This window comes from Helicoverpa armigera, chromosome 12 (assembly GCF_030705265.1).
Source record: "Helicoverpa armigera isolate CAAS_96S chromosome 12, ASM3070526v1, whole genome shotgun sequence".
Classification (NCBI taxonomy): domain Eukaryota; kingdom Metazoa; phylum Arthropoda; class Insecta; order Lepidoptera; family Noctuidae; genus Helicoverpa; species Helicoverpa armigera.
The window spans coordinates 1,872,141-1,895,689 of NC_087131.1; the positions used below are offsets into that span (position 1 = coordinate 1,872,141).

A 23,549-nucleotide genomic window follows, 5' to 3' on the forward strand; every position below is an offset into this window, starting at 1 on the left:
TAGGAAATCTTTGGTTGATTTTATAAGACCCAAGGTCACCAACAACATAAACGTCATTTTCTCAAAACCACTTTATACTGTAACTTTCACGTATAAGTTACAAAATAAACAATAGTTTGTTACAAGAAAAACAGACGTTCTTGTTGTCGGTGAAATATGTCAACAAATGATGTTCTAATTATAAACTTGGTTGGCCATCATTAGCCTTATAATTTAGTTTTAGTTTTCAGCTTGTTGATTTAGTAACTGAAACAGATTTTTTTTATTTGTATACTAGCTTCCGCCCGCGGCTTCGCCCGCGTGGAATTCGGTTATATCGCGTTTTGGAAATACATTGTCGGATACATAGGATAGTTTTTATCCACTCAAGGTCAACTCAATCTCTGTACCAAATTTTCTTAAAATCAGTTCAATGAGTTAGTTAGACGTGAAAGCATATCAGACACAGACAGAGTTACTTTCGCATTTATAATATTAGTAGGGATATAGACCCTAAATAATAACTTAAAACACTTCCTTGTGCCTACATAATTATGTCTTTTTTATTCTGCTACTTAGTTACCTTTTGTTTTATAAAAGAAGTTCTTCCAACCTGTTATGAATAGAGACGATTTGGTATTGTTAAAAAGTTTTCTATTGTTTCACCTTTCTGCTGAAAAGGCTGCAGGATAATAAAAGATTAAGACTTAATTTGCTTAAAGATTTAACAATTAACTGATGATAATGGATAGAGGTGAAGTAAATTTAAAAAATCTGGTACATTTGATAAGAAATCGCGGCTTGATCTAGATAAATGAATGTGAGCTGAAATTAATTGGTTTTTGGATTTAAGTAGATATTTTTAAAGAAATTATGATTAATAATGATGATGGATGTTTCTCTAAATGCAGATAATACAACTGTAGATTAATTGGAAGGTACAGTAAAGTTCACTTGAAAATATGTAATGATAAAGTATGAATTTCTTTGTAAAACAGATGAGTATGATACGTTTTCATCACAAATTCAAAATCGTAGTTAGTACTATAGAAAGACGCGTATGAAATTACACACATACAACGAAATTTTGTTGCGTGTAAAAAAAAATTACTATTAATATCTATTATTTTTTAAAAATTATTATTTCTAACAACCGCTCCATCATCTTCAAGCCGTCTTCTTCTATTCTCGTTTGACCAACGTACGTCTCTAAAAGACTACAGAAACCTATGCAGAAGAGATCAATTCATAACGAAGAATGAACTGCAAAGTGCACCTTTTGATCAGACAGCGTGCTTTGTTACTAAAATTGGCTATTGTGCGCAAGACCGATGAGTCAGTTATACATAAATTAAAAATTCTCATTGGCTCATGCATGCATTTAAATAATAACGTGAGATCAGGAGTGAAATATTCAGCCTTTGTCATAGAAGCTGTTTTCATAAATATTTAGTCATAAAGAGTGTAGTGCATCACTTTGATGCTGAAAAACATAAGTTTGTGTGTTAAAAATATTTAACTACTGTGAAAATGTTTAACAAGCTTTTGCCAGCGGTTTTACCCGAGTCCCGTGACAACGAAAAGCGCTTATACATTTTTTTTTTCAAATCATCTTAATAAGCATTCAAAGAGACAGCAGCTGTAGGTTTCAATCAAGAAAGAAAATAAACCAAAGAATAACATATTCACCAAAAAAACAAACTGAACCAACCCCACAAAATTCAATACCAAACATTACCAGTTTATAGCATACCAAATAAAAAACGGATGGCTTACTGGAAAACAAAGATACGTAGGAGAGTCCAATTTATGTTTGACGTAAAACGCAAAACTTGTTGGTGACAGGTGCAGGCTTGTAATGAAACTGTATTGAGCACTGTACAGTCTGCCACGCAGATTTGAAAGTAACTGCTTTTGTGGTTTAAACTGAGTTACTGTGGGAAACAATGAGATAGTGGAATTTGAATTGGTCGTAGTATGGCTAAGTCCTTTGGTTTTGTACAAATGGATTATGAAAATGAATTCCAAGGTACGGCTAATTTTATTTTGAATCCTTTTATGAAATCAAGTTATGTTATATTCATGATTTTTTTTAACTAAATGTGCTCAAGATTTCTTGGGATTTGTCGTCAAATTGCAATATGATACGCCGAAAGCTACCTATTCTTATGCCATATATAATATATCTACGTATTATTATACAAGGTGTTGATTTGACTTGCCTTGTATATTATTATGTAGTTTTAACATGTACACTCAATCAATTCTAATTCGCCAAATGGCGTGTGTGATAGAATTGAACAGTCATTTGTTTCTTAGTATACGGTAGTATGTGATGATTGACATAACCATTTTTAAACCAACAAATTCCATTCTGCCTCCTAATCGACCTTCACCAAAGCCTTTTAAAAAACATCAAACTTCCATTCTGCTGTTCATCGATACAACGCAAAACACACATAAAATCTACAGGAAGATAGGGGTTGTCTATATTTAGCTCAAAACCATGACTGGGGTTCGCATACCCGTTTGAGCATGAAATCATATTTAACACACGTGGCAACACTGTCTAATTAATTCGTATTTCGAACTAAATCATTGACTTCGCTGGCAACACAGTGGAATTGGTTTTGGCGTTATTAATGGCGGTAATTTGAGATTGTCTATGTTTGCTGTTTTCATTTTGCTTTGGTTGAAATGTTTATGGAATTATTTTGTGTAGGTGTAAAAAATTTCACACATGTAGGTACCTACACTGAAATAATTTAAATTGGTAAAAATAAATTGGTAAACAAGTGAGAGAATATTTTTAATCTTATCTTTAATAATGCTGATTTTAACCTATTATATATCTGTCGTTTTGCTTTATAGCGATAGAACTTTGATATTAGACCCTTAAATATGGTATAAAAAGAGAATAATACTACTCAAATGCACATTAAGGCATTATTAGTTTTATTGCAAAACGCCCAACTAATTCTCCAACTATGCACCCATATAATCAAGAAACTACAAAAAGAAAATACACCACATACAATTGCTTACAAGAACAATTAGTTGAACGATCAGCAAGGAAAGCGATCCCAGTAATAAGATCCGAACACGAACGAAGCGTAAACAAACGTAGTAGATACATTTCTTTACTTCTTAAACAAAAGAATAACGTTTACACTAATTTCTTTAGAATTGAATTAGCAATAATGGCACAAACAAGCTATGCATTCGAATGTTATTTTAAAATCCTTGCTAATATTATATTAGTCTGTCTTCCGAGCCAAAACTACTGAACTGTTTTCAATTTTAGTAAACTGTAGTACATGAGTGATTAACTGGTTGTAATTCAAGAGACACCACTCTTTTTTTCAGCATCGGATGAGCATCAAGAAACCATATTGTAATCCAATACACACAGTCACATTTTGATACCAAAACCAAAAGTTAGTTAATGTTTTTTTTACCATTACAAAATACTAATATCAAAAAGCACAGGTACTTAGGTAAAATCACGAGAACATTCGTGCTTTTGTGCTTTCTTTTAAACCTGATGAAAAATTCGAGCCTTCGATCTTGCACTACCTTGAAAAGACTCTAAGAAATCTAGTCTATTACCGCAAATATAACCTCATTTATCTAGATTATGTTTCATTCAGTGAATCGAGTCCGTTAAGTTGCAACTTAGATGCTAACTTCAAGTTATCGGTGTTTCAGGATACGGTATTGACATCGAGATGGCTATATCCTATATTACCTATATTCTAATTTTAATAAACATTAGAGTTCTAGAGTGAAGACCACGCCTCGGCAAACGTATGTAGTGTGGGACGTCCTCAGGCACGATGGAGTGATGACTTGCGCAAGACGGCTGGCAGGAGCTGGATGCGAGAAGCCGAAAATCGATCTCAGTGGCGTGCACGTGGAGAGGCCTATGTCCAGCAGTGGACTGCGATAGGCTGATGATGATGATGATGAATGAACATTAAATTAATCTAATAGAGAACTTATTATCATAGTTTTTAAACAAAAGTGCAAGCTCCACTGAATACCAGAGCATTTAATCTGTTTGTGGAATGGCTCATAAAAATTTAAAACTACTGAAAAGCCACTTTAAAAATGTTTAAAATTCAGATTTCAGAAAGTGTTCGAGTTTGCATTATACAGCAGCTATGTGCATTTTTTTATTATTTTGCATAATTTTTGAGCAGATTGTCACCACATTTTTCTTTTTCAGAATCATGCTTATTTTGACTCTTTTTCTTTTAAGCTATTATTAGGAAAAGCTGAGTTGAAACTGTGTGTATCGGTCGATCGTAAAATTAAGCAACGCTTGACGCGGTCGATTCGTCGATGGGTCATGGACCATCTTGTCATGAAGAGTTCTTCCGTGTTACGGAAAGCACGCTAAACTGGTGGGTCCCGGCTGTCATTTGAACATCGCTTTCAATGGTTGCGGAGTAGTCAGAAGCCAATAAGTTTGACACCCAGTCTTAATAATGGGTATCAGGTTCCCCGGGTAGCTCGGTTGTGAAGGTCAGAAACAGATGATGATTTTTTAAGCTTAAACATTAAACATCCTTAAAACACCCAAAACACAAATCTCAATAAACTCATCCAATAAACACTCACCTGATTGGCTATTCATTCAATAGCTACGTAGCTACACCTCCCACGACTTGGGCCCAGTAACTTCTGCTATACGGCAGTTACAAGCTTAATGGAATAAGTTGGTAGTTAGCTTCACGTGCACGTAGGTCCGTGCGAATGTTGCTCGTGGTAATTATATTTTACAGCCCACTTGGAGAGAGAAACTGTATCTATGAATATGTAGGTGGATCTTTATTTATATAGAAGTTAGGATTGTAGAAGATCGGTTTTCTAATGAATGGTCGGTTTTTCGTTTACAGGCTCATGATTTTTTGTTGTTTTATCTTAATTTTCGTGATATATGAACCCTTTAATACTGGCTGCTATATAAACAAAGTATTTTTCCCTCGTTTTTCTTATAGACAAAAGTTTTAAAAATGCCTTCGTTGGCGAAACGAATAGCTAACTCTTTTCCTTATGGAACTTTAGTGACATTAAATTCTAAGTTCAGTGTAGCAGTGCTTTCAAGCTTTTAACTTTTAACTATGGCTGTCATTTAAATGTGTTTTATTGTGTACTGTTCTCTATGTGCTACTCATTATCTGCTTTGCCTTTTCTAACTACTTTTAGTTAGAGTCGGCTTCCAGTCTTTATCTGAGTATCATTATATTTATATGGAGCGACTGCCTATCTGACCTCCTCAAGCTAATCACTGGATTATGGAGTTTACTGTAGGTACCGGTCAACCCTTCACCCTATAGAAGACTGGTTGTCAGGTCTTCTGGCTTCTGAATACCCGTAACAACTGCCAACATTTTTATATAGGTATTACTATAAAGGATGTCCCTTATAAATCACAAAGTCCCAGTTAATAAGATACTTTTTATTCCATCAGAACTATTTAAAAAGCTTCTGAAACAAAATCGAGAAGGAAAATCTTCACCAAAGCATAAGTTCATTAATGTCGGAAATACTGATAATTATTTCAGGTTAGCAAGTTTCAGAACTGAAAAACTACTTGAAACTAAGTAGGGTACTTCAGAACTGAGCGCTAACTGTAACTATGAAGTTCAACTCTTGGTTTATTTTATTCAGTTAAGTTATTTTACAGTTATGTAGAGACATGAGTGGTGAAAATGTATGATATTACTTTTATTAATCGTTTTTTTTAAGATTAAGCTGTTGCAGAAGATAACTTACAATAATAGCAAAGTTTATATTTTAGTCCGTGACTTGTCGTCCATATCTCAATATAAAAATTGCCTACCTAATTGAGAAACCACCTACCTCCTTGTCAATTTTAATCTAAATCGGTTCAGCCATGTGAGCGTGAAAACGTGGCGAAAATTTTATTGATTTATTTATTGGGAAGCCAATGCAGAAGCGGTCATTTGTGGCGATGCTTGGTCTCAGTCCAAATACAGACATTGCCAATTTATAATGCCCAATTTAATTTTGGCAATTTTAAAAATAGGAATTGTTCTCTGAAATTGAAAAAGTACACTAAGATACACTGCAGACTAAAAAGTCGGCTGTCGGTTAACATTTTTTTTTCAAAGAAAGTCTTAATTCGAATTGAAGTTTTCAGGCTCTGTATCAAGAACTAAAGACCATTGTAATGTGACATTCATCCTCAATCTGATTTATGAGCCCAAACAAATTATCGGCCGATTCAAAGTTTTTAGTGTAACAGTACATTAGATTTTTTTTTTTGTAAAAAATCGTATTTAAAATATTCTTCTGATATTTTCAGGTTATAGGCTAATTGACACGACGATATGACAAGGCAAGAACAATCAAGGATGAAAAATTTGCGAGAGATGTGATGCAGTTGTTCCCTATTCCAAGTTACAGCTGTAACCAAAATCATAAGGCTTAGCAGAGTTTACTATAAAATATCGATAAAAAATACAAATACAATAGCGAAAGGCATTGATAAATAAGGGTTCGTGTAAACAGCTGAGCGTTCACTAAATCTGGAACATGTCCCACTATGTCATGTTCGGCCCTTCGGCTGGCAGTTTCACAAAATATTTTATGAGCTATCCTTTATAAACGCTCATATAGTGTCAATATTAATATTGTGATTTTGGTTGTTTCAGATTTTAGTCAGATATTTTGGTGGTGGTGACTGAAAAATATGTATGCGAGCAGTTGGTTTTACTTTTGAAAATTGTTAAAAAAAATCATAACATTTTATTCATAGAATATGCTGCAATAGTTTATTTACTTATTTAACAATTTATGTACACAAAATACATACATGAAGAATAAAAAGGTGGGAAAGAGTATTATACAAAGGTACATACATGTATTAATTTTCTCGATTCGAAAACAGCATAATTTTTAGTAATCTTCTATGTCGGGTCTTTTAAAGCATTTATGCCTACGAGGAGCTCTTAAGAAACAACAAGAATTTTCGTCTTCTAGTCTTCATTTTTGACTTAACCTAAAACCCGACCCACCATTTTGTCCACAGACTTGCAACAGCCAAGCGAGATAGACGCGGCACACGACCCATCTGCGAGTGACGTCACTATCAGACGAACTGCACGACAATCTGATGAGTACCACTGAACGGATAATATATTGTAGGAGAAATAAACTTTTGGATTTATTACTTTATATTAACTGTACACGTCTGTAAACTTTAACTAAAACAAACAATAACTACGCTTATCTCCTACTACGAACGAGAACCGACTGGTTTGATAAGCCTTGCCTTCTAGAACGTAACTGTCAAACCAGGCCGATACCAATGAGTATTCATGTTTATGCAAAAAGGTAGATATACAATATAAATCACAAAGGGTCCATTCATGTCTTAGCAGTACAGAAGGTAGATACATTATGGGGTGGAGGTTGGCTGAGAAATAATCAATTTAACTGTCATAACTCAAATTCATCATATTTAGCTTAACCTAAAACCCGATTCGCCAGACTTGCAACAGGCAAGCGAGATAGACGCGGCATTACGACCTATTTGCGCGTGACGTCAGTGTCGCTGACGGTACTATCAGACGAACTGCACGACAATTTGATGAGATATCACTGAACGGATATTACATCAAGTTGTGCTCGTGTGTACGTCCCTTTATTTACGGTGGACTACGTTGGGTGTGTATGGGTAATTTTGTTGCAATATTGAGTGGGGTTGTGGTTTACTCGAAAATAATATGTAATAAATGGTGACAAACCGTCTTACCACAAAAACGTTTAAACGTCAGTTTAGCACTTATCTAAAAAAATTACAAATTATGACGTTGAAATAAGGTCCATTTTGCAGCCACACTTTTTTTAGACAAGTGTTTGACACATGTTTAAGTTTTTGTAGTAAGATCAAAACCGTCTTACCACAAAAACTTTTAAACGTCAGTTTAAGACTTGTTTAAAAAATGACAGGTTATGACGTTGACATATGGTTCATTTTGCAGCCACAATCTTTTTAGACAAGTGTAAAACAGATGTTTAAGTTTTTGTAGTAAGGCCAAAAGTGTTTAAAGTTTGTTTTAATTTTGGTTTTCATTTTACAGGAAATCCACGAAATTGGTCATTCTATACCTTATCTACTTAATTCCTAGATTTCATAACCTCGATGGCTAAATGAAATAGTTAAATAAAATAATTAATAAAAAATTCTATTTGATAAGATAATAAGTGGTTTTTGAACTGACAAGTCTAAAAAAGTACATGCTCAATGAAAATTTGACTCTTTCACTAACTAGCTTTTTTTTTCAAAAATTAAAAAACTACGAAAACTGCTGTTTTGTTTTAAGTAATTATGAGAACCCCATTTCGTACTGCAAAGCCTACATACTGAAATTAAAAAGGCTAAGAGTCAATTACGTACTTTCAGTAATGAGACCAGAAACTCTTCACTACTTACGTACTCTTAAACCTCACTAGTCTGGCTCACATGTTTTAAGTTGGTGTACTTGAAAACTTAGGAAATTTTTATGTTCTTATTTTAATACTAGCTTCTGCCCGCGACTTCGTACGCGGATAAAGTCCCTTATGCCAGCGACTACGGGGTCAGCAAAATCAAAGATCTGAACCGTCTGATATTGAATTTTAAGGGCCCGTTGGCTTGAAAACAACGGAATACGCATAGCCATTAGAATACGTTCCATATATTATTTAATTTTTGTACTTCAACGGCAAAAGCACAGCAGACTAAACAAAACGCTGAGAACTGAACCGCAAAAGACGTGACCATAGGGATAAAAGTAGTGATTCTAATTAGTAAGCATTTAAGTTGTGTGTGGCAAAAATATTACACGTATTAATACGTTAAAAAACATTAAATGTTACTGAGATAACAAAGTCGTGATGACTTAGTGGAAGTCGTGGTGGTGTAGTGGGTAGAGAACCAATCTCTCAAGTATGAGCGTACGTCTTTGATTCCAGGTCTGGCAAGTACCTGCCAATGCAACTTTTCTAAGTTCGTATGTACTTTCTACGTATATTTTGGATACCAATGACCGTTATTTGGAGGGGATGCCTCTGGATGAAATAACGGTCATTGGTATCCTTAAACTGTAGGTTCCGGCTGTCATTGAACATTCTTGGCAGTCGTATTGGGTTGAGCGGGTAACTGGGTTGTGGAGCTCAGATAGGCAGTCGCTCCTTGTAAAACACTGGTACTCAGTTGCATCGTGACTGGAAGTCGACTCTAACATAATTGGGACAAAGGCTCTTGAGATAATAACGACAATAATAATGAGATATAAGCAACGCAGGATATCTGAGGCTGATGACGGGGAGTAGCGACCCCGGTGATACTGAGTTCTCCAGGGAGAGTATACTGTCCCCCATCTCCGGCCGGTCGGAGTGAACCATGACGGGGGTAGGTCTCACGCCTCTGGCTTGGCTTGGCCGTCTAGAGTGGAGTCGCTAGAGCAGGGTTAGTAGCCCTGCTCGGAGGATAGGTGGTAAGTGACCCACAGGGAGCGCGTAATCTGCGTTTAAAATCCGCCGAGGTATCCTCACACTTCAGCCGCTCATATCCCAAGTAGTTTTCATCAACAGTTAGCAATGGTATAGCACAGAACCGGGGATTGTCTTTTTTTTAACGACGTCCACCGGGGATTGTCCTCGGGTTCATTTCTATAGTGTATAAAGGAATAATCGTCGGTTTTGTTTCACCATTTCATTAAAGTTGTCTCAAAAGGGCTTCAGAGTGTTGGCTTCGGCCCCACGTTTGCCTCCCAAACTCGAACTCGAACTCTGTAGTCCCGAGGTCTGGAAGAGACATACAAAATAATAATGAGATATAACGCAACAAATTCGGAGAGTGGGGGCTCGTGACGCCACGTCTAGGTATGTAAAATTTGTACTAAGCAGTGACTTAACACAAAATTCAAGTTATATCTTCGTTATTATTTGTTTGTCGTGAGAAGGAGAAAAGAAAAAATACGTGTCGATTATTTTAGGATTATCTAAAAGACGGACTAATTACTTTTTTTGATTCACCATACCACCTATTTCATAACATTCATTTCTATACATTTCAAGTGTAGTATTGCTCTTGAAGTTCCACATCAGGTGTTCCAGATCTTCGATGTATATACGTCAATAGAGAGTGCTTATCAGGTTGAACCACTTTTGTTAAAACGTCATATCTTTATATGCTATTGTCTAGCTGGGTTCCTGGAGTTCCACATCAGGTGTTTTAGATCTTCAATTTGTATAAGTCAATAGAAAGTGCTTATCAAATTGAACAACTTTTGCTAAAACGTCATACCTGTATATGGTACAGAGAAGCTGGGCTCTTGGGGTTCCACATCACGTGTTCCAGATCTTAAAATTTATTATCTCAGCTGAAAATGCTCATCATATGAAACAATTTTTGCTATGGCACCATTTTTGTATCTCTTATAGTTTTGTTGGTCTGTTGGTGTTCTGCATCAGGTCTTCAAGTTTCGAAGATAAATTATAGCCTATATGATGACCATTCTTAATACTGATACAACACAGAAAAAATCATTGAAATCCGTTCAGTAGTTCCGAAGATTAGCGTGTACAAACAAACAGACATACAGACATACAGACAGAATTTTTTTTTTGGATTTGTGCTCCATTACTGTTTCTAAACCAAACCCATTTATTATTTTTTAAATATATTCAATGTACAGACACAGTTTTTTTACAGATTTATTATATGTATAGATATAGATGAAGTAAGTTTAAAATTTAAAAAATGAAAATAAAAGTTTTTTTTTTTTTTCAAAAAATGTGTATATCTTTTAGGTATGTAAAAATGCGTGTAAATAAAATTATTATTTCTGTTTTATTTTTTGCTATTTCTATGTTTAGTATATGTTAATTGAAAAAATACTACTTCAGAGTTTATCAGACATTTTTGTTTTGAGTGTTATAGATTACAATAACGATCTATTATGTTTTGATATTTAAATAACCGTGCTAAAACTCGCTGATGTTGTTAAATTCATCATCCATAGCTTTAATAAAACTGTAATTAGTCGAATAAACAAAACAATTTCAATTAAAATGTAATACAAAGCATTCTTTTTAAACGGCCAGCGAATTCGAAACGATGCTTTAAAAAAACAGTTGAAACTGCCGGTCACGTTTTAAAAATCGAACACCAGAAGAACGTGATTTATCGTCTAAGAGTACCCGCATACTGCAAACTTTTAGTCGGCCGATAGTTTGTTTGGAGTCATAAATAAGTATGACGATGAATGGTAGTACGCGCACATTACTAAGATCAAGTATTTAGCTGTATCAGACCGACTGAAAACATTGATTTTAATCAAGATTATCTTTGAATATATTGTTTGCCAACCATCGATTCAATTGTCGGCCGACTGTTTAGTTGCAGTGTGCGGCTACTCTAATACCGTTGAAACTACGTTCGGTACAACACTAGTGGCTAAAGTTGCCGCGTAAATAAACATTTTTTTAATCTATCTTTTTTATTGTAAGCGCATAAAAATCGTTCGTGCGTTCGGATATCTGGAAATGCTTTTAATGGTAAAATGGTCGTTGGGCAAAAAAAAAGTGTTGATTTTGTTTGGGTTTTATGCAAAACTAGCAGTTTTCGCTGTATATCAAAGGATGTTTAGAATTTTAACATTATTTATCCGACAACTGATTTTCAATGAGGATGATCTGCGTAGTAAATTAATCAAAAGTCTCTAATCAAATAATGCAGAGGTGAAATCAAAGCTTTCCCTTCAAAAAAATCTGTCAATCGTCAACAAAGATATCATGCCAATGATTATTTTGTAAAGTGATGACTAAAAACATCACCACGCAGTATATATGGTAAAAATTGAGTTTTAAAATTCCACACGAACACACAAACATACGTATATAATATACATACATTGCAAGTTAAATAAAAGCTTGCAAAAAGAGGTCCTTCCTCTGTTTGGTTTACCTTTAACACCACGCATACCAGATTTTGATACGGTTTTTTTTTTATTTTAGTTTTAGTGTTACCTCTTTTATTTTTATTTTTTATAAAGTTTTATTTTTGCTGTAAATAATAAAGTGATTCATTACCTTTTATATTTTATACTCGTTAACTTCTTGTTTAAATAATTATAATTAATTACTGAAATCAGCTGAAACAGGCTTATTTACATAAATTAGTGTAACAGGTTGCAGGCTCATTGTTTTGTATATTCTGATTGGTCATGTTTACTTCATTTGTTATGCATTTGCAATCAAACTAGCGTTTATAATGGAATCCATTTAAATGTAGCAATGCCTATTTTAATAGAAATTGTTAAAATATGAATTCACTCGAAATCTTCGTGGATCGATTCATTAAAATAGTTTTTTTAGAGCAAGACATGTTTAATTTCATATTATTAAGAAGTTACTTACTTTGCCGCAGTCTACTTAGAAGCCATTATTTTCTGAGATTGAAAAGCCTGTGTATGAAACTTTGTAGGTATACCAAAATATTTTTTTATTGCTTTAATCATAACACATAAGTAATTCATTAAGAGGGCTATCACAAATTTTCGAGTTTTATACGAGTTTTGATGCGTCATTATGCTTTGGATATAGTCACAAAAAAAAAACAAAAATAAGATTAAGAAAGTTTGATCATTTATCTTGGGGCTGTTTTCAATAAATATTTTAATTTGTCCACGTACATCAGTAAAATCTTTGTCTCTGCAAAGGATGTTTCATAAAATGTTGCTTTTGGGAATCTTTTGATGCTTCAGTACTACGAGGATATAGCAATTTAACCATTTATAAAAATGTTCAAGATACAACTATATCTTGTACTTGTGCTTGCTTACACCAATTTATTACAATTCATACAGTAATACACCAAAAATAATTCTATAAAACTGAGAGTTACTGACAATTTTCCGTACAAAACTATATTTTTTATCTATGAAAGTATAATCCAAATTCAAATAAAACATATTTAATAATTAAGGTGGTATTGTTATAAAGCTTGAAAAAAAAAATTGGTCTTTTTAAAAGTAAAACAATATTTTAAAATAATTTTTGTTTGCAATGCAAAAATCAATATAAATCTTGTGACGCGCGGTGTTCAACTTTAGTCAGCGCCAAGCGCTTATCGAGGGAGGACGTATCGCTCGCTGTTGCGCCGCGCAAACTCGCCGGAGCTCGAAAAATATAGCGCAACCTGCGCAACGAACTGGTTTTGATACTAGTGAGTTTTTATTTTATTTATTAGTTATAATGATCTAATTGAAATGTAATATACACAAGTATTAACCCATGATATTCTAATGCGAAAATGTTATAGATTGGGTTCTCTTTTTTTGATGTTGGTTATATAGAAATATGTACGTAAATGTCATCGTCGTTAGTTTCGCTGTTGCATAATAATATTATTGGATATCTTTGATTCTTGCAGGATAATGAAAGCATATTTAATTCAGATTATCAGACTCAATCGGATACCAGTACAAATAATATGGTAAGTATTTTTTGTCACTCGCAACAGACATATTTGTTTTAATAAACTATTTACATTCCTAGTTTTTATTGTTGCAGGAAAATGAAGATACAATACATGGAAGACGAATTATAGATTTTAGTTTTTTTATAAATCAATTACTTATACCTAATTGATAAACATGGTGAAAAGTTTGGTTGTCGATTAAATAATTTAGAAATTGTAAACGATTATTTGTTTATTGTAACTCAATCGAGCTATTCTAGGTTATAAAATTCATCGGTACAAATAATATTTCATAAACTATAAAACCAATAAACTATTTCGAAAATAAAAGTGGCAAAGTCTCAAGTTTGTTTGTGCCGCGTGGCGGTCCGCAGGTGTGCGTTGCGTATTTCACTAGACGCACACGCGCGCAAGTGCTGCCGGCTATCGTCTAATTTACCTAAACCTGAGCGATTCGATTTTGTAATAGCGCTCTTAATGAAATCTCCAAAGTTCAATACTGATAGTATTGCCAGGTACTTTGAACCCCAGATATCCAATGTAAAAAAAACATCACTATCATGAAAAGTCACCACTGAACACACATACACAAACACACACACAAACAAACAAGTAAGGATGCTATTCATCATGTGAGTGTAGACATATTCCCCATGTCGCGTAGACAGACTATCATCATCATCATCATCAGCCTATCGCAGTCCACTGCTGGACATAGGCCTCTCCAAGTGCACGCCACTGAGATCGATTTTCGGCTTCTCGCATCCAGCTCCTGCCAGCCGCCTGACAGACTATGTACCAGTTTAATTATATCTACATTTTGTTTGATAACTTTGTTCTGGTGTTATAATGGTAAAAAAGGTAAGAAAAACTATAATATGATTGTAACAGGTTTCTTCCAGTTTCTTATTACTTGGACTATGCAAAGTATTTTTTGATACTACGACAGTTGGCTAAAGTACTGATCGTAGAACAAAATTATTATACAAATTAGACTAAACTTCTGAAACTCAAAATTATCTGCTCATCATCAAAACATCACAACCTAGTTTGAGGAGCACCACAAAGGTCACGATCACCAAACAGGTTCACCAGTTTCCGATGAAACGCATACAGCCTCCATTGTTTCGAACATAATGACATAAAGCCTTTTCTTTGAGAACTTAAGCTTATTGAAGTGTCTTCAAACTCATATCCGGATTTTGTAGAGTATGTGTTAAGTCTACCTCTATTGTATGCGGGCGACTTCAAAGTAAGACGTGCTGAGTTCAGTTTGTAGAATATGAATACTGGATTTTGAATATTATATTTTGTTAGTTGTTAGTTTAGGTATGATATTGTGTACCTAGTAATTGTGTATTGGTTATCAGTCAGTTACTTTCTGAGAGTTGATATATCTTAGGTACCTATTTCCACAGGGCTCGCATTTTTAGAAAACTTTTACCAAAAAATGTGTCTTAATTGCCGGTGTGTATTTATTTAAGGGATATGGATTATAGTGGCAACATTTTAAATTATTTTTTAAAGTGCCTATGTATGTATATATTTATTGCACATGTATATTTTTTGACATAAACTGAAGAAACAAAGGGTATTTTTAGTCCATTTTTACCCAACTGCGCCTTGAGGTTGACTTTTATTTCAATTATTTAAAAATAGTCTCTCCATAGAAAAAAAACACAGAATCTTTGGCATTCCCAAACATCGTTCTAAAACAATACTACCATACTGATCGACCTTGACTCCCGCGATCAAACGTTCAAGGCGAGCCACAAAATGCAATTTATTTCATCAACAACTCCACAAAGAATGTTAAAGAGAATCATTTGTGAGGAAACCGATGTGGTCATCAATTGTACTAGAAGAAATATAGAACTGTGTATCACGAAGACGAGGGCTGATATTTAGGGATATGGAAAATTAGATAGCATCTAGGTCTTGAAAGCACTATGACCTGTGTCTGGATAAAAAAATACCATTCTCCAGCTCCAGAGTAGGTACTACATCTATACCATGGCTTTCATTTCAATCGGTTCAGCTATTTTTGCTTGGAAACTGAATGCTTCTTTATACTATTAGAAAGGTCGTAACTATGGACTTGCGCCACTAAAAAGCAGTATAAAAGTAATGTGACCTAACCATTCCTGATTACGTTCCGACTTACAGTTGATCTACTATAGGTTTGAACTTATTACGAATTACGAATTTTCCAACTGCAGGGTAAACACATAACTTAGAAAAACTATATTGATTCTTGCCTAATCTGGAATCAAACGCGCACACTCGTACCTGAGAGACTGATGCTTTTAACTACTAGGAAGACGACTGCCAAGACTGGCATTGATGAATACTAACTTTTTCCAGATGATTTACAACTGAACTTAACAGACAGTATATTGTAGGTACATAGATATCTCTAGCCGATAAAATATAGCGACACGAAGAAAACAAATGCATTCCAATGTCGCTTAGATATTCTGTCAACGTAACCCGAAAATGATGGAGCGGTTTTACACGAGAAAAAGAAAGCTTAGCTTTAAGTCCACTCGATGCCGTGATGAATATAAAAATGTTACTAAATAACAATACTATGTCATACTGTTTTTTTGAGGGGATAGGTAGCAGTGTGACTTATGTCGAATTTTTAAAAGATAATTAGGTCTAATTTAATACTAAACATTCAGCCTTACTTATATATTTTTTTTTAAGATTATTTTTTATGTATTTATAGTATGTTTAAGTTTTTATAGATATAGTATTGTATATATATATTGATTAGGTGATTTTTTATGTATTAGTTTATAAGTATTGTAATGTACTATATATGTTTATTTGTATTTTTATGGGCCCTAGTTGCCTGAAATAAAGGAATAAATAAATTAAAAAAAAATAAAACATATCTCCATAACGATTGCGGGCTTGATCAAACTATCGGCCGACTAAAAGTTTGCAGTCGGCGGTAAGTCAAAAAAATTATGATCTACAAATTGCAACCGACGTCCAGTCAGTAATTAATGTACTTTCTTATGTATAAGTGGTAGTATTTATTCAATTAGGTTTTAAAAAAGTTGTGCTCTTAGAACGGCTGCGTTCGACGATTCCTTTGTATGTTATTAATTAAAATGTACAATAAAAACTCATTTGTACTCGAAGGCAAAGACAAAGGCATGAATTTCAGCCTCTTTGTGAATACTTATAATAGTGCTATGCGTTTGTGTAGAATATTTTGATTTAAAAATATGTTTTTTTCAAATTCTGATTTGTTTTTTTGCTAAAGTTTTTGTTTTACAATTTATTCAGTTTTGAAATGAGTGGCAATAATTTGATATAGAATTGAAATGTAAGGTTAATTGAAGAGAAAATCTTAAGCATTAATTATGAGGTAATTTAGTAACTAAATACAAGCTACAAATAAAAATGTGTTTCTTTACGAGAAAATGTTTTTTTTGCGAGTAGGTAAATACTCGTTACATAATACTGTAGACAAAGTACTAAAGTAAAACAATGTACATAAAAACAGAATATCTTAAATCATAAGCGGCCAAAAACGACGTAACAAAGTTTCAAAAGTTTAGATATTATCATCTCGTTTGTTACGACAATTGTAGTTCTCACCGAGACTTTGTTCGTATACTTTCCCCCAAGAGACCAAAAACCCATTTGGTTGCTGCTTCAAGCAGCTCCGTGAAAGTTTAACTTAAAACTTCAGGGATATCCCTAATGACTCTTTTGTGGTTTCAGCAATCAAAACTTAAAAAATAAAAAATAATATTAACAGTTATTTTTCTTAATCGCAAGAAACTCCAATTAATAATTCAGAACACTCCATAGATTAAAAACAGAACTCATTTATCAATGGCCTGATCAAACAAATGTACTTTTAATATTTCAAAATTAGAACTTACCGATAAAAACTAACTCCAAGAACATTCATAATTGAACACTGGCCACTGCGTAAAAAAACAAAAACTCTATATCCATTTGAAAATGGAATGTGAAGTTTGAAATTATTCACTGTTGAAACTGACGAATAGAAAGTGGGTTAGTTGAGTGAGCGACGCGGAGTGATACGCGAGCGGAAAGGCTGAGGCGCGCAAGATAACTGGCTACGAAGCGTAGCGGTGCTACGGTGCTACGGTGCTACGACGCAACAGGCAACGTTGATTGTCCGTATAAACGACACGGTCGAGATTTTAATAGATACTTTGGACATTATAATGTATAGTTTAAATATTAATATTGGAACCTAGAATGACATTCAGTAAAACAACTTCATATTTTTTACGAACTGATTTCAATGGTACTGAGGTATTTTCATGTTTTGATTTTTAATAAATTATAATCATAACATTTTATACATTTTAATACAGTATGTTTTTAAAGTATATGTCAAACTTTAAATCCTGCACTAATTATTATTAGAATAAACGTAATCACATAAATACATTCCCTTCGTCATATTTATCTACCAAACTGAAATAAATAAAATTAAAAGTCTTTGATTCAAGTACCTTAAATTACATATATGTATGAATCTGACCTATTATTTACAACTACTATAGTACTATTTATGTGTATGTGTTTGTGTAGTTCTAATCTATTCAGAGTGTGAGACTTAATCCTAGCGTCGTATGGTGGATTTTGGGATTATAGAGTTTGTGAATTGATTAATATCGTATGGTCTGGTTGTGTAATGTTTTAGACGTTTTCCTATTTTGAATTATGTGAACTGTTGAATAAATGGGAGTTAAAATAATTGTGTTAAGAAAACCTTTATACTGAGTAACATTATAATCAAAAATGTGTGTTTGTTTCTCACATTTTTTATAGACGTAAGTAGTACGTTTAAGATGGTCTTAAGGACTCTTTACTTAGTTTTAGTTAGTTATTTCGGGACTTCAGTGAGAATGCAGGAAATAGTTCGTGATAAACACGATTAGCCTTCTACCGCGGTTTCACCTGTACCCCGTCGGAGATACATCTCACAGTGTATGAAGAAATCTGAAACATGAATATAATTTGAATTATTTAAATTGCAACTTAATTCAAAATTATAACGTCAAATATTCCTTCAAATATAAATTTATCTAACAAAATTATGGTCTTCATAAATATAACTGAACCCAATGGCCATAAAAAGTAATTATCTTACTCTGAATTTACATAATAGGTAATAGGAACCCCAATAATTTGTGATCGTACCTTCATAAAGAACAGTTATCGTGATCTTCACATTATGGAGTTAATTAATGACAGATGATAGATAAGTATAGCTTCGTGGTTACATAGGTGTAAGGAAATTAATCTGAAGTTCTGAATATTGGTAAGTATATAGAGTGTCTGCTTTTCAAAAGTTAGGCTTTTATACGTAGACGATTTCACTTATGCAAACGTTGGGTTAGGTCTAGATTTGTTAAACAAATCCTTACTAAAATTTTGTTCCAGTGTAATGCAAAAGTAACTCAGTACCTGTCTTGATATCAATAATACTGAGCCTATTGGCTACTGTTTATTACGGGAAGTAGCTCTTCCCTCGAAAAACAGGTAAAACAGCAGGTATGTCATATTAATCAATAACAACCTGAAAGTCTTCAAGCCAAGAGTGAATAGGATACTTCTAGGCGAGTATACTCCATCTTCGACCACATCGTCGCTTACCATCAAGTGAGAACAGTGGTGAAAAACGAGCCTGTTGAGTATTAAAAAATATTTTTATAATGATGATACTAGATTGTTTTATTTATTTTGAGGAGAGTTTCCTTACTATATAGGTACTACTATATTTGTACTATACAAAACAGATTGAACCCTGCAACAGCTACCTAGTATATTAATAGAACCGTGTACCTGCACTAAGCTCAGCTTGCTTCCTAGCTTCTTAATATTTGAGCACCGGTCTACCGAGCGTATTGAAGTCCAAATTCACCGACAACATAAACGCCCGTTTTTCATAAAACAACTGTTATTTTGATAATCATCACCTGAGCCTATTCCCAACTATGTTGGGGTCGGCTTCCAATGTAATTGGATGCAGCTGACTTCTAGTGTTTTACAAGCAGCGACTGCCTATCTGACCTCATCAACCCAGTTATCCGGGCAACCCAATACTAATAGGTAAGAATGGTTGTCAAACTTACTGGCTTCTGACTACCTGTATCGACTGCCAAAGGTGTTGAATGACAGTCGAATGTCTACTTTGATAAATGAACGTGAAGATTCATAGTAAACGGTTGTTTTAAGAAAACTGCCGTTTACGTTGCTAGTGAACTCGGACCTGAGTTGGTTACAACTTGAATGGCGGCGCGGTTCAATTCCAAAATGTCTTGGGAAGGTTACTTGTTAATGTTAGTTCCTAAGTTACGTCGTTTATTTTAATACGCAATAGGTTCAGGAATCATGTTGTAATGATATGGAAAGTAGAAATAGGGAAAATTATGTAAGTATATGGTTTTTGGATTCATATTGTTTTCGATTTGTAGCTCAATAAATTGACTGAACGAAATGCACTTCTGAAATGTAATCGAATCTCTTTCAGGTAATCGAGTAAAAATGATTGAGCCATGCAAAAAGCGAATGACGTTCTACTTTGAAATGTCAAAAAAACAAGAATCCAAAAAAAACTTTCAATTGGAGAGTCTGTGGTCACCAGTATTACGATGTGTGTAAATAGGTCTAGGATGATACATAATTTCATCCATATCGCTTCAGGTAAATACATATATTTATGACTTTAGGTAAATAATATTCAGGTAATACAATAACTGTTTGCAACATAATTTCTGCGAAATAAATAATATCATTTAACATTTCTGTTCAAATATACACAATGTGGTTGCAAATTGATATTACAGATATATTGTTATTACCAGTTTATTACGCATCAATATAATTCGTTGTTATATAGGTACAAGTTTTTAAACACAATTTCACCTGTATCCTAGACTATTCATTATCATTGACTATAATTATTCAAAGGTGAGCAAAAGGATCATCCACATAATTCTGTTAGTGCCTTTTTTTTTCGTCCCACTTCTGGGCACAGGCCTCCTCTCACACGGAGAAAAATGGAGCATTAATCCACATAATTATGATTGTACAATACAGATATAGTTTCTTTACAGTAATTACTACAGGATCTCATCTACAACTACTTACTAGAGCACTAGTATAAACAGATCATTCAAAAATTTATCTGCTTAAGTAAAACAGTAAAAAAATACCACAACATTACAACGTTAATATCGCAATACCGCCACAACGACACTTTACTTTCCACTGACATCAAAGCGAAATCGCCGCGCACTCGCTTTGAAATCTGCGCATAATATTACTATTATTTTTCTGACCCACATACACGGGAAATTTTCTTCAAGGACCATTGTGGAAGCCAACGATTTGAAATTAAAGGCAGCTTTCGACAGTGACCACTAAATATATTTGCCCATGGAGAATAAAATGATCAGTGGAGATGTCATAACGAAAAATCGACTAAGAAAGTCATCATCTTCCAAGCCTTTTCCTGACTATGTTGGGATCGGCTTCCGGTCTCATCGGATGCAGCTAAGTACCAGTGTTTTACGAGGAGCGACTGCGTTTCTGACCTCCTCAACCCAATTACCCAGGCAACAAATCAAAACCTCCTAAAAAAGAGTGTCGCCAAAATGCAGGTGTTTGGAGGACGAGGAAAGTTACTAGCCACGCCTTCTTTGAAACCCGCCCGTTTTCTATAAAATGAAGAGTAGTCGACAGATGCATCTGTCAAGGCCTCGTAACTAATTGTTTTAGTCACCGTATATATTTGACCTAGCGGGTGGCACCTGACCTACCTGTGTTTTGGCAACTCCGTTCATATTTCTTTCCTCCATGTATTTACCGCTAAATGTTTTGTTATTTAAACAATACTGTTGTGACAGATACAGAATGAGGTTTTAATTGTATGTAGTGGTGAATGCTTTCGTGTAGGTATGGCAGTCCAAGCTGATCTAATTAATTTATTGAAATTATCCTCTAAGATATAATTATAAGCAAAATAAATGGAATGACAACAGCGGTCCAGTCGTAGGCTTTAAAAAGGTCGCTTTCTAAGAGATAGCAAGTTCAAGACATAGTAAGTGTTGTGTACAGGATATATTATGCTACGGTAGGTACCTACCTTGTACCCATAGTGTCCAGAGTGCCACGAAAAACGCCTGACGAAGAAAAATGGCCATCGTATATCGTAAGAAAAATATCTGAAATAAAAAAAACTGCCTTGTGTAACTTTTTATGTACACTTGTCTCTTTTTGTGTAATAGTCTACTATATAGAGGCCTACTCACAGCAGTAGTTTTAAAATCCTATCCTTAGATTCTTGAATTAATGAATATGTACTTACATTAAAATTACCTGAATATAGGTAAGTGAACACTTGTACATTATTGTTACTATCGCTCTCTGAGTAGCAAAAAAATCCAATTGAATATGACAAAAATTGCATGGAAGCACAATTATTTTTGTATGAAGTCATTCGAGCCTATTGAATCAATATAATTGGGTTGGAAACGAATAAATTGGCATGCATTGGATTTTTATCAATTACTTCTCGATGTTGACTTTTCAGTGATTTTTTTTCTGCTATTGGAAGCACTAATGAAAAACTGATACTTAAGTGTGTTGATACTTTATTTTTAGCAGCAATGCCTTTAGAAATACTACATCCTTAACATTGCCGGTTGGTTATTCTTTTATGCAAGCTATATTATTGACAAGCTTTATCAAAACTCATCCAGTACTATCCAGTACTTTTCTTTTGCGAAAGAGTAAAAAACATACTTACCTATATGCATACATGCTTACAAACTTTAACATTTCATAATAGAATTATCTCTTTCACAGAGTACTATGAATTCCTTTGCATACCCAAGCATACGAGGCATTCCATATACAAAACAAGGGTACCACAAAATATCTCACAAAAACAAAAGACTCTCAAAACAGATGATGCTATTTCTCACCACACCTTAGACATTGAGTGAGCAATAAAAGCCAATAAAATAGAAGTGCTCATGGAGAATGTAATGACTAGCGGAGGTGCCAGAGCAAAAAATCGCCTAAGAAAGTAGCGCGACAAAATGCTGGTAAGCGGGGGACGAGGAACGTTACTGTTTTCGACCTTGCAGGTACGCTTTCTTTGGACCCGACCATTTTTTGTAATAGTTGAAATATGCCCCAAAGAATAAAAACGCCTCGTTTCACTCGTAACTGATCGTTTTGTCATTCCTTCCATACGAATTTGACCTAGAAGAATTCGCCTGACCTACCTGCATTATGGCATCTCCGCTATCTTTTCTTACTCCGTGGAAGTGGTACCTCCCTTGTTTCTAAGCGTGTCAAATCTTGCTGAGGTGTCGACCCTCGTCTCAGCAATGGTTGCAATACAAATAACATGAGGATCGTGCTTCGAATGCTAAATACATATAATCCTATGGGAAGTGCTCGTTAGGGACAGGAATTCAAAATGGTGGGCAATTTTCCAATTATGTAAGTTTCAACGGTTTAATGTTGTGATTTTACTCGAAAGTATATTGGAAAATACATTTTACGTATCGCGAAAGACATCAAGTTTCATTTGTCATTGTCATCATGTAGCGATGGATGGATTGTGTAAAAGTCGACGTGACTGGAAACTGCTAGGTATAAAGAATGTTACTTGTGAGATGAGGGCAGATATTGAAGGAGTGTATGGAAGAAGAAATGCGCTGACCACCAAATGAAATTGGGATACGTTCACCATTTGATTGGGTAGGTAACAGTTTATAAACTATTCTTTAATTTTGAAAATAGCTAAGTATCTTTCGTACTGCAGACTTAAGAGTCGGCCGACATTTGCCCTCATGGATGGTTGTTTTTTTTTAAAGAAAATTGTGAATTCAATCATACATAGTTTTTAGTCCGTCTGTTCGTTTTTATGTGCGTCCTAACATTCATTTTCATACTGATTTAAAAGCACGAACAAACTGTCGGCCAAATAAAAATTTGCAGTGTGCAGGTACTCTTAAAAGCGACAGTTTTTTTTCATGTAAGGTTTTTT

At 34.2% G+C, this 23,549-nt stretch overlaps 1 protein-coding gene across 2 annotated transcripts in view; it reads right to left on the minus strand.

Moving 5' to 3' along the window:
- LOC110380854 (muscarinic acetylcholine receptor M2) overlaps positions 1 to 17,578 on the minus strand; it is a 40,564-nt gene extending 22,986 nt beyond the window's left edge. For both annotated transcript variants that reach the window (XM_021340984.3, XM_021340983.3), the window contains exon 1: positions 17,386 to 17,578. The gene's annotated coding sequence lies outside the window, so the exon portion shown is untranslated. The remainder of the gene's footprint in view (positions 1 to 17,385) is intronic.
- Positions 17,579 to 23,549: the final 5,971 nt, after the last annotated feature.